The sequence below is a fragment of the Equus asinus genome, chromosome 19 (assembly GCF_041296235.1).
Source record: "Equus asinus isolate D_3611 breed Donkey chromosome 19, EquAss-T2T_v2, whole genome shotgun sequence".
Classification (NCBI taxonomy): domain Eukaryota; kingdom Metazoa; phylum Chordata; class Mammalia; order Perissodactyla; family Equidae; genus Equus; species Equus asinus.
In genome coordinates this window covers 20,697,022-20,709,541 of record NC_091808.1, presented here as the reverse complement: position 1 = coordinate 20,709,541, position 12,520 = coordinate 20,697,022, and the positions used below count along the sequence as shown (strand labels likewise).

Below are 12,520 nucleotides of genomic sequence, written 5' to 3'. Positions count from 1 at the left end.
TTGCCTGAGTAAACGAAACCTACAGGATTTTTTGAGTTTATACCCTTGTTTTCTTAGCTCTTCTGAATGTGCTGTCAGCCAAAGGCACTGGCCGCACCCCTCTCTTTCAACATTCTCCAGGGGTTTGTTCTGTTTATCAAGCAAATAACTGGTGTGCAGCAAAGACCGTCTCCAGCTTTGGGGAAGCTGCTCTGCTGACTTGCTAACCTGTTTGAGGAGCTGACAAGATCAGTTCTCTCTGTGAGGTGCAAGGCCTCTCACTCTTTGCTTCTGGAATGGATCGATCCAGCCCATCCCCAGGTGAAGGACACGACTGACCAGACCCCCTTCTCCATTTCTTGCATTGGTGTCCTCACTGTCGTCACCATGCCGTCAGTTTGATTCCAACACTAGGCCCTGGAACTGTCACGACATGTTGTCGGCAGCCTCAGCCACTCGATGTGCATTTCTTAGATTACATGCTGGGTGCAAGGGCATTTCAATTAAACATCTAGGAACCTATCAAATGTCGCACAGGTGTGCATACACACACACACACACACAAAAGCACAACCTGAAAAGTCCCGTTCTTCACAGGATTCTGACATCTTGCTCCTCCCCCAAGAAACCCTTACTCCCTGCACAGGGCATAGGACTCTGCGCCATAGGAACTGCTTTGAAAATTGAGAAAAACAAGAAGGTGGTGGTAGGAAGGTCACCTCGTGTAGACGAACAGAGAAGGTGTGTTTCAGTTAAATGCCTACATATTTCATCATTGCCTAGATTGATTGTGACATTCCAGTAACACAAACATACTTATCTTTAATGTATATATAAATCTTACATATTTGTTCAACATTTACGGCCATTATTTATAATGGTCTGAGAGCACTGCAGATGTTAAGTCAACAGTCTCTGCTCTACATCGAAAACTTCCAGAAGGTAAGGACCCAACACTGAGCAATGACCCCAGACACAGAGGTTTCTAACCCCACCGCACATCAGATTCATCAGGAGAGCTTTTTTTGCAATATTGATTGCAGGCCCTACCCCTGAATTTCTGACTCGGGATCTCAGAGAGGGCAGTCTTAGAATCTTTGCTTCTAACTACAGCCCCCGGTGATCTTCAGCAGCCAGCTCAGCCCTGGGGCACGTGGTAGAGTCAGGACTCACAATCTAGCTGACACAGCTAGGCTTGTTAGCAGGGCTTTCTAGCTGGAACAACATCTGCCAGCCTCTGGATCTCTCTGAAGACCATACTCCCCACGGGACCTATGATAACAAAGTAAGGGCAACTCCTCATTCCCAGGGAGCAGAAAAGATCACAAAAAAAGCGTTTCTTGAGTTAAGACCCCAAAAGATGTTCCTGGTGAACATCAGCTCACCCTTCCCCTTCCAACAGTGTCTACCTCTTCTCCCACCCACCCGTCCTCAAATTGTCCCTCCACCTGTGGACTTCCTGTGGACACCAGGGGAAAAAATGAAGTCTTGAAAGATCACTCAGGATTGGTCTAGTAGCCCAGCCCAGCACGTTTACCTCTCCTGCTGTTCGCTCCACCTCAGCACTTACCCACGCTCTCGCTTTTCACCTTTTCCCCATCCCCAAAAGAGACGTTGCTCAAGCTAGTGCCATGAACAGTGGGGGCGATCTTGAACCTAACATTAGCCTCTTCCCTCACTTCATTCTGCGTCATAAAGCCCAAGAAGAGCCTGGAAGCCAAAATCACTCCTCTCTCTACCCTGCATATCACCCTCCTTCTGGACCCTGAAAGAGTAGACAAGACAGGCTCTGAGAATCCATCCAATTCTCACTTAGACAACTTTTGCCTCTCTTTCTCTGCCTTGCTTTTTTCTCCAGTTTTCCCTTTTTATGCCATGCAGACCACCAGCAAATCCTAAAATACTATCCCTTAGCAAAGCAGAAAGAACTCAGGACTGATACTTGACTGACCTCGCGCTGGGCTCTAACCCTCTCCTCTTTGAACCTCTTCCAGAATCTGTCACTCCAGGGACACAAACCCTTGTCTCTGAGTTCTTAGGGCTATGGGCTCACAAGCGTCTACGAGAAGGTCACTGACTGCCCTTGCCCAGGACCCGCAGCTGCATTTGCTCACAGCCCTAAATTACTTGCTTCTCCTAGACAAGCACCTCCCTGCCCCACCTCCAGCCACCGCGCCTCATCCCTCAGGCCTGGGTCAGCCAGTGCTAAGTCAAGGGCAAGTACAAAACAAACTTGCAGCTCTCCTTCCTGCCCGAGGTCTTTCTCAGTGTTAATTTTTTCCAGTTTTCTCCCTAATGCTCAAATATTTGTATTTGGGATTCCTGTCTCACAGATGTATTTGATTGCATGGTTCCAGGATGGACTTTGTTAAGTTCCTGTCTCTTCCCACCAAGAAAGGATCTCTAAATCTAGAAAGTTCTGTCCTGGAATCTTTGCTGCTGTCCACCCGCCCTTCCTGTTCCGGAATCCACACATGGCGTGGAGAGGAGATTGGGCAGAGATGATGTTCCACTCGTCAGTGGTTCAAGCTGCAAACAGGCAGCCAGTCCACCCCACAACATGCACCACTATCAGTGACCAACGTCACAGCTGCTACCACCCCTCCCTGACCATTTCTCCAGGAGGGGATTGGCTGCAGGGCCTCCCAAAATAATCTGCACCTATCTCAAATCAAAACCTACAAGAAGACTTATCACATTTTGTCCTAAAATTCCAAGTTCATAACATCTACTGAACTCCTTTCATCCAATTATTGAGTAATTCTGTAGACAAAACAGAACAGTGGGAAAGAAGACCAACCCATCCTCCACCTGCCCATTAAGGTTTTCCTGTTTTCTTTTTTGCTTGTCTGCAGCCCTGGCCTATTGGCCGGGCCTGCCTCTCTCCCTGCTGAGGCCTGTGCACTTTTCCCATTGTGATTCCAATCTTCTTTCCCATGGATGCCCTGGCGCATACGGAAGAAGTGATCATGTTTGGATTAGAGCTCGAAACATTCACCACGTCCTTAAAATTTTCAGGTCTCCTTACTCCCCACCATCCACGGTCTTGGTGCCAAATGTAATTATCCATTAGGTGGTCTCTAAAAGGTGGCACTCAGGGTGTGGCCTGTGGGTCTGGCGACTGTGAAAAGGTGGCTGCAACTGCACTGACTCCCCAGGCCTGCCATGTGACACCATGGGGCCCCAGGTTCTTTTGTACAAAGCTAAACATGGATCCCTTTAGCTAAGAAAATGAAATCTGGCCACAGAGCAGTTTTAGGGAAAAGAAAGCACAATTAATCTGGTCAGTACCGTGTCACAGATTCTGCAAGTTGGGGAATTTCTGTTCTCTGGAATGTCAGTGGGCCAAAGTGACAAACAGATTGCTCTTTTCCATCTGGATGGTTGGCATCAAGTGAACATAACTGGTATCCATTCCACTGCCTCGACAAATACTGAAACTACGCAGACCGAATCCTGTTACAGCATCCTCCAGGGTTGCCCGTAGATATCTTGCCCAATTTTGCTGCATCAAAGCCTTGGTGAAAGAAGAGGCCACCAGCTTAGCATTCTCGTGGTTGCCCAGAGAGTTTCTAGGGCGGCAGCGAGGGTCCCCTGAGAATCGGGACTCCGACCACCGTTTAACCTCACGTGCAGAGATCCGATGCCCACAAGGAACAGGACATGTCAGCCAGCACTTTCCAGCCCATGAGAGAGAGAGAAGGAGAAACAGAGAGACACGGAGGTTAAGTCTAAGGCACACAGACCCTGGGCTCAATCATTACACCCCAGTTACCCTGGGCTATTCTCCAATCCATAATGTCCCAAGTATTCGGTCTAAGTTCCATGGCCTCCCTAATTTCTTTATGCTTAACTAGAAACCCCAAACACATCCCAAGCTGGAACTCTAGATTCTGTGCCTGTGTGGGGCCTGGTGACCAGGGCACACCTCTGGCCATGAGTGACCCCCCACCCTTCTAGTCTGGATCCTCAATCTTGCCTGTGTCTGCCAACTTGACAGGTTTCCACCTTGCCCTCAGGACTCATGGTGACCACAGAAACCCAGACGAGACTGTCTGGGGCTCCCAGGCCCGAGGCTGCCTCTGTTCAGTGACCTGGAACTGGCTATTTTTGATGAAGTCCTAAGTCGTCGTACTTTTCCTGTATTCCAGCCCAAACTGTTGTTTTTAGAAGCTCACTGACAAAGAATACACAGCTGGAGAAAAATATCTCCTTTCTTCGTGTTTTATAATATCTGAATTAAAAATTAGAAGTCACAGCTCCGGTAAGGCATCTTGGCCTCTTGACAGGGACGCCCACACACACACACGCGCGCACACACACGCATACACACCTGCTCAAGTTGTCCATTGTGAGATGTAGAAGAAAAAACACAAAAGTGAATGTCTACAAACCTGGGTTCCACTCCTGGCTCTGGCACTACTTTGCTGGGTGACCTTGCGAAAGCCACTTCACTTCTCTGGGCCCAGGTATTCTCTTTCAACTTCAGTATATGAAGTTGTGAAATCCAAGAAGTCACAGCTTTGCCAACCTGGCCACCCACTTAGCCTAAAAGCATGATTATGATTTGTGTAAAATCACTCACATAGTCCCTGTGATGATGAACTCTATGTGTCAATTTGAAGAGTGTTTTCAGATGAGATAAACATTTAAATCAGCAGACTTTGAGTAAGCAGATTGCCCTCCACAATGTGTTTGGGCCTCATCCGATCAGTTGAAGGCTTGAATAGAACAAAGAGAGTGGCCTCCCTGAGTAAAAGAAAATCTCCGGCAGACCGCTTGCAGACATCATCCACACCATCAGCTCTTCCCGGGTCTCCGGCCTGCAAGCCCATTCTGCAGGTTTGGGATGTGCCAGCCTGCATAACTGCATGAGCCAGTTCCTTACACTAAATCTCTCTATATATACACACATCTTATTGGTTCTCTTTCTCTGGGGAACCCTGACTGACACAGTCCCCAAGGACTGAGTACCTGCCATATACTGAGCCCCATGGGGTCACTGGAACAAAAGGTTGTGCTGCCTAAGAGCACATAACCTAGTTGGAAAGACAAGGCTAACTTGGATGAAATAAGTCAGGGCAATGTACACAGGTGGCAAAGGGTGCAGGCCCGTTGCTGGGGCTGAGATTCAGAGGAGGAGCCAGAGGAAACTTCAAGGAGGAGACGGCACTTGCAATGGGTCTCTAGGGCAGCTGGGATTTCCCAAGGGGAAGAGAAAAGGAAGGATGGCCCAAAGGCGGCAATGTGTTTGGCACCTCTCCTCCCCCGGCTCTCCTGTCTCCATGGTTATTGTCACCACCCACACAGGGCCCAAGTCAAACGGGCCTCGGCCTCACCTCCACGCAAGCCTCACTAAGCACTCCGACCCTCCACTCCTTTCCCCTGCAGTCAGTCAGCTGTCTTCAGACCCTACCCCTAAGCACTAAGGAACCATTCCCCTGCTCTCCATCCCCACGGCCGCCTTCCTAGTCCAGGCTGCCATCTTTGCTCTCTTGGACCCCAGCGTACCCCTCGCATGTTGACCCTTTCTTTAGTCTTGCCCCTCTAACTTCTTGCTCCCCACAAAGCAGAGAACTTTCAAAGTGAGCATCTGATCCTGCCTCTCTCTACTTACAACTCTTCGGTAGCTCTTCATTTCCTGCAGAATAAAATCCCAATTTCAGATGGCTTCACCACACTGTGCTCCTACAGCTGCTGTGTCTCCACCCTCCTCTCTTGCTGCTCACCTCTTATATCTACAAACAGCTCCCAGGTCCCCAGAAATGCCATCATCTTTCCCACCTGCAGCCCTTTGTGCATGCTGTGCCCTCTGCCCAGAACTCTTTCCCTCTTTCTTTGGCTAACGCCTCCTTTCTTCGGGTCTCAGTTCTCACATTTTCCAGGACAAAGCCTCCTCTAACTTCTGCAGACTTGTTGGGCTGGTTCTCCAGCAGCGCCCTGCCCTCCTTCTCTCAAAACACTTATCACAGTGCTGCTGACAAATTTGCTATCTTCCCAACTAGACCTTGAGCTTTAAGAGACTGCGTCCAACTCACATCGCCAGAAATTAGCAAAGTACCGCAGAGCACACGATAGGGACTCAGGTATTTTCAGTACGCTGGGTCTGTCCTGTGCCCCGAAACGACAGCAGTGACAAAACGGGCTGCCCTCACAGAGTCCACACACTGAAGACAATAAACAAGTGAATAACGCATAAATGCAATGAGAGTTGTGAAGAGTGCGATGAAGGAAAGAATTAGAGGGCTGTCCTGGAGCATTTTGGGGGGAGGTTGAGCTGGAACACCTACTTTGGACAGTGAGTGGGCAGGGATCTGAGACGCTGACCTTGAGCAGGAATCTGAAGAATGAAAAAGAGCCAGTCATGCGAAGACCAGGGAAGTGAAGTCACTAGGCAAGAAAAAGCCTGGTATATTCTAAGAATGTCAGAAGGTGAGAATGGCTGAGCAAAGAGGGAAAATAACTTATTCTTCATGTTACCAAGCCCACTGCCCTGGAGGCTCCAAGCACAGGCTCTTTGTCACCTGTGGGATGAGCCCCCCTAGAGAGGCAGCTCTGTTCCCTCCGGTGGAGAAGGCACTTGGTAACAGAGAAGCCCCTACAACATTGTCTTTTCTACAAAATATTTCAAAGCCCTAAGGCCCTGCCTTCCAAGCTCAGATTCCAACGCAGTGAGGTGAATCTGTTCTTATTACAAACGTTTCCTACACTAAAATCAATTAGCAACCAGCACACGAACAGGAATGAGACTACTGGTGGTCCTTTTTTGTCTAGATAGAGAAAGGTTGGAGGGGGAGATGGCAGGGCTTCTAGAGTCCTTCCATCAAATCAGGATGTGTCTCTTTGAGAAGATGGGCTGTGAAGGTAGCCCTGGGGGAAGGTGACCTCTTTCCAAAGATTAAGTGTAGGGGCCTCCCTTGGGGTCATGGCATCCCCAGCCACACCTACTTCATTCCAAGGCCAAGTGTACACCTATGCACGCTAGATCTGGAATGTGCCCTGTCATCCTGCTCCCAGTTTGGCTTTCTCTGCCCCAGAACAATACCCAACATAGATTGACTATGAGTAACTGTGGATAACGCTGGAGCCGAGGACTGTTTACATGTCCTTCTGGACAACCTGTTCTCTTCTTCCACCATCAGACTCAGAGCTCCCTCCCTCCATTCCTCTCCTCCTCTGGCCCTCAGAAACAGTGTGCATTCCTAGCTTAGGCAATGCATTCTTGCCGCCCTGACACATACCACCAGAGTGGGCCAGGCAGGCTGCTGGAAGAGCCAAGCTACCCACCCAACGCTTGGCTTTGACCAAGGGCGTCAAGCCAAGCAATGGCGTCATAACAGCTAAGGCCCCTTGATAAGCCGCATCAGCTCAACTCTTAAAATTGATCGTGGCGTTGCTGATGAAGTCAATGAGGGTTACATCAGACTGCATCCCTCCACAGCCCAGTCTGAATGACTTTTCATCAGGTCAAGTGTGGTGGTTAACTCTCCCCTCACTGGGGAGGCAGCTGCTAGATCGAAATCTGGAGTGGTTTTCAGCGGGGACAGGGTTGTTGGTTATAGAAAGCACCATAACATAATGGGACCTTCTGGGTCTGGAAGGTCTCTAAGGAAGCTCTTGGGTTCAATTCCGTCACTACTAAATCACCACTGATTCTGGATTATTTTGAACCAATGCCCAATGTCAATGTCTTTCATGGATAGGATTCATTCATTCATTCATTCAGTAAGTGTATTTAGCACTTCCTGTGTGTCATGCACTGTGCTATATGCAGGATAAGGAGATGAACAAGATGTGTTCCCTTCCATCACAGAGCTCCATAAACGGTGATGTATATATTTATTTCTCTGAGAAGTCAGCCGAAAGACCACCATACGAACCTTCCAAAGTTGATAACTCCCAACAACGTCATCATGAGCTATAATGAGCACTCTGTCTTCAAGGACAGTGATGATGATGCTGGTGGCCGAGCACCTTGAATTGCTAAGTCACGTTGAATCAGGAAAATGTTTTTCCTCCTGCACAGTGTCTCATGTGTCACAGGCAGTTAATAGTTGACAAAGAGAACGAAATAGAGCTACAGTCTCTATGAGTCATTACTTTTTTATTGTGATTACTTATTGTAATATTAATATTAATAACTAAATTTGAGTGCTTACTAAGTACCAGAAATAGTTCTAAAGGCTCTATATGCGTTATGTCATTTAATCTTAACAACCCCAAGAGGTAAATACTGTCATTCCCCTATTTTCATCCTGACTTTACAGATGCAGAAACTAAGGTTTGGTTTATTTGTGTTCCTTATTCCCAGCAAGGATTTCCAGTGGCTCCGGTTGAGAACCACCGGCCCGGCTCAAGCTCCTCACCATATGAAGCCCGCTCATCCAGGCTTTATCTCTTCCAGTCAATGGCTGCAGCACTTTCCCAAGTGGTGGCCATAAACCCACAGGCCCCAAATTGTGAGGTCATTTAGTCATTCAATAAATATCTATTTTGAATTTCCATGTGATGAGAACACAGCGATGAAACAAACACAGGCTCTGTCCTCAGGAGGCTTATCCACTCTACCTGGTAGAGTAGATAAAAAATGAACAGATACAAGATAGAAAACCCAGAGCATGCGCTGAACCCACTGGACTGCCAGATGACAGCAAAGGTCCAGGCTGAGACTCGCCCTTCAGCTCTCCCACCTCAAGCTCCCGCAGCTGGACCCCTGGGTTCCAGGTCCTTAGTATGGTTCACACCTTGGATCTGTGCCCTCCTGTGACCCAGGACCCTGTCACCAGCCTCACTTTACCAGCACCTGTGTCGTCAGCATCATGGGCAAGACAATGCCAAAAATTTACTCTGTGCAGCTCAGTGGAACTAAAACATAGAGAAAACACCCAAAGGGAGTGACAAGAAGAAGCATAGGGGCCCAAAGGACAACTGCTTAGAACTCATAAAGAATCACTAGAAAGAAGAGGACAAGAAGAAAGAATTCACTTGGGTGATCAGAAATTGAGCAATAAGGAATTGGCGGAGAACCAGGGTCCAAATGATAGACAAGTCTCTCCAGCATGAGAGCAGCAGAGCTGCTGGCTCAGGGCAGTCACAGCCCCCTCAGGCCTCGCAAAGAAACATCGGAGATTATCAAATTCCTCAACAGACAGTTCAAGGTTCTCCAGCCTTCTGTGGACAGGAGCTGTCCTGTGCTGGGTTGCATTTGGGATTCAGTACTCCGATGACGTCTGCATCCCTAGACAGTGTGTTCTGTGCTTGCTCTGGTTGTGAGGTCTTTGCTTATCACCCAGAGGTAAAAAGCACCAACATCATGGTCAGAGTCCTCTCCATGCTCTTGTCATCTGAGATGCAGAAGAGAACACAATCCGTGCAGAGCAGTTGATGCTCTTGGACATGGTGGAGATTAAGGGAGGAGACCAAATTCCATGGGTCTCAGGTGACTGGCTCTTCAGGGAGGCAGAGTAGATAACTTTATCTCTCACCCGGAAGTCAGAGCCCCAGTCCTGCTCCCATGACTTTTCTCACGGCAATCTCCTCAAAACAAAGAACACTGGCTTCTCTTCTACAACCTATTTAAAAGGCATAGCAACTGGCACAGTCTCCAACACAGGCAACAGCACCATCATTGGGCAAATTGCCTCACTGGCTTCAGAACTGGAAATGAGAAGACACCCATTGCCATTGAGACTGAACGCTTTCTTTGTGTTGTGGCAGGAGTGGCCACTTCACCAGCATCCTTTTCTTCATCATCACAGTGTCCGTGAAGTATGTCCTGGACTCCGCCATCTTCCTCAGTGGCATAACTGTGGCTCATGTACCTGAGGGCCTCCTGGTCATTGTCACTATCACTCCATTACTGACAGAAAAGTGGATGGCCAAGAAGAAGAAAAATGAATGGCCTGGTGAAGAACCTGGAAACACTGGAGACCCTCAGTTCCACCACTATTGTTTGCTCTGACAACCCTGACACTCGGACTCACAACAGGACCCATGTAGGGTTTGGCAATCAGATCTAAGTGGCTGACACACGTGAAGAACAGACAAACCCACTTTTGGCCTGAAGCTCTGGAATCTGGGCCTCCTTATTCAAGATAATAACACCGTATAACCAAGTTGAGTTCAAAGCAGCACAGGAAAGTATTCCCATCGTTGAGAAAGCTGTGGTTGGAGATGCCTCAGAAACTGCCCTTGGAAATTCTCAGAGGTCATTTTGAGTGATGTGATGGAAATTAGGATGTGAAACTGCACGGTGCCTGAAATCCCTTTTGATTCTGCCAACAAATACGAGCTCCCCATACATGAGATGGATGACCCCAAAGACAAATGCTTCCTTATGGGGATGAAGGGGCCCCCGAGAAGACCTTAGAGACGTGCAGCACCATCCTTATCAATGTCCTAGTGCAGCCTCTGGACAAGGGCACAGATAAGGCCTTCTGCGCAGCCTACATGGAGCTAGGTGACCTGGGGGAGAAACTTTCTGGGTTTCTGTCATCTCTACCTGCCAGCAATGGAGCTCCCAGAAGCCTACTCATTTGACAGATACCAGGACCTTTTCCACTCCAACTTCTGCTTTGTGAGCTCTTGTCAATGATCGATACCCGACAGTACACTATGCCAGAGGGCTGGGATCAACGTCATTACGGTTAAAGGTGTCATCCCCTCACAGCCAAAGCTATCGCCATGAGCGTAGCTATGATTTCAGCCAACAGTGAGATGGTGGAAAACACCGAAAAAATGCCTCAACACTGCTATGGAGGAAGTTAACAAACAGGCGGCTAAAGCTGCCATGGTGACCAGTATGGAGCTGAGGGACATAAGTCAGGAGCACCTGGACGAGGTCTGAACCAACCACTCGGAAAGCGTCTTTGCTCAGACATCTCCCCAGCAGAAGCTGATCATCGCGGTTGTTGCTGTGACAGAGGATGGAGTTAGCAATTCTCCAGCTCCAAAGAAGGCAGATATAGGGGTTGCCATGGGGGTAACAGGTTCTGATGCAGCCAAAAATGCAGGCCAGGCCGTCTTAAAGAATGATAATAACATCTTTGGTTTTCTAGTCACAGGGGGAGGAAGGCTGCCTAATCTTTGACAGCCTAAAGAAGGATATTGCGTACACTCTGACCTAGAACATTGCTGAGCTTTGCCCTTTTTTGATTTACATTATTGTTGGGCTTGCCCTGCCCATTGGCATCATTACCATCTTGTTCATCAACTTGGGCACAGACATAATTCCCTCATTTCTTTAGAAAGCTAAAAGTAAGATTATGAACCAGAGCTCGCACCACAAGAAGATGGACAGACTGGTGAACAAGCCATTTACCATGTACCCCTGCCTGCACATGCTAGCCCTGGGAGCTTTTGTTGTTTTTGTCACCATTTATGCACAGGGCGGATTTAGATGGAGCACTTTCATTAACCTCTGGGGCAATGGGGGAAGGACAGCATGAATGACTGGGAAGACAGCTAATGGACCGGCATGGGCTAAGCAGCAGAGGAAATACCTAGAAGGGACAGGCTACACAGCCATCACGTAGCCATCTCATTGGCATTACGATCCAGCAAATAGCATATCTGATCATGAGAAAACCTGGACCAATTTCATCTTGCAGCAAGGCCTTTTCCAAAATAAAGCCATCGGGGTAGGATTGCTTCACAGCTTGTCATAGTACTTGTCCTTTCCTAAGACCTCGGAAGCGTCACAACCCTGAATTTCACTCTGCTCCTGGCTCAGGATTGGTTTGTGGACATGCCACATGCCACTCCTCTTCGAGTGTAGAATGACATGTGACAGCTTCTCACCAGACTTTACTGTGGAAGCTGTTGGGATAATATATCACTAAGACCGTCTTCTTTCCCTAGGCTCCCAACTTCACGTTGGTGATGATCTTCAGACGTCTTGTGAAAAAACGATATCATCAAAATTTATATTAGAAAAAGACAAAAACTGTATGAAAGGCACTTGATTGATGTTCCGTACTTTATAGCTGAGATCTGACCGTTTATATATGACTTTTATCTCTATCTCCAACTCCTGTTTTAAAATACAGGTGTGTGAATTTCAAGGTAATGATGTAGGGGAAAAACATATGTGTATTTATGTAAGTTTCCCTGGTATTGGACAGTCTCGTGTAACCCAGATTTCTGGTGGGGCCTTCCTGCTCTCAAGCTCTAGATAAAATTCCTCCAATCTCTATTCTACATCCTATTGAAGATCAATGCCCTCCCCAAGATTTCTGTGAATTTTGGGGGAAATTGGACACTTTGCTCAATAATTCAGCTCAAGGTTTGCAGGAAATGGAGGCGGGGGCAGGATTACATCATAAGAACATGGACATCCACCATTTTGACTCTCCGATAGTGCCATGTTATGTCCCACCATGTCACCCCTCACCCCTCCCTCTGGCCATGTCCCTAGTCCATTTGTGCATGACCCCTGATCTCACCTCTTCTCCTCCCTCTCACCCTGCCCTTCACTCCGACCGCTAGAATGCTAGTTTGACTTCCTCCAACTCCTGCTCCAAAAATGAAATTCAAGTCAACT

At 48.0% G+C, this 12,520-nt stretch overlaps 1 pseudogene; it reads left to right on the top strand.

Annotated features, from left to right (window-relative positions):
* The first annotated feature begins 8,798 nt into the window (after positions 1 to 8,798).
* Positions 8,799 to 11,860, top strand: LOC106838465 (potassium-transporting ATPase alpha chain 2 pseudogene; annotated as a pseudogene).
* The last annotated feature ends 660 nt before the right edge of the window (positions 11,861 to 12,520 follow it).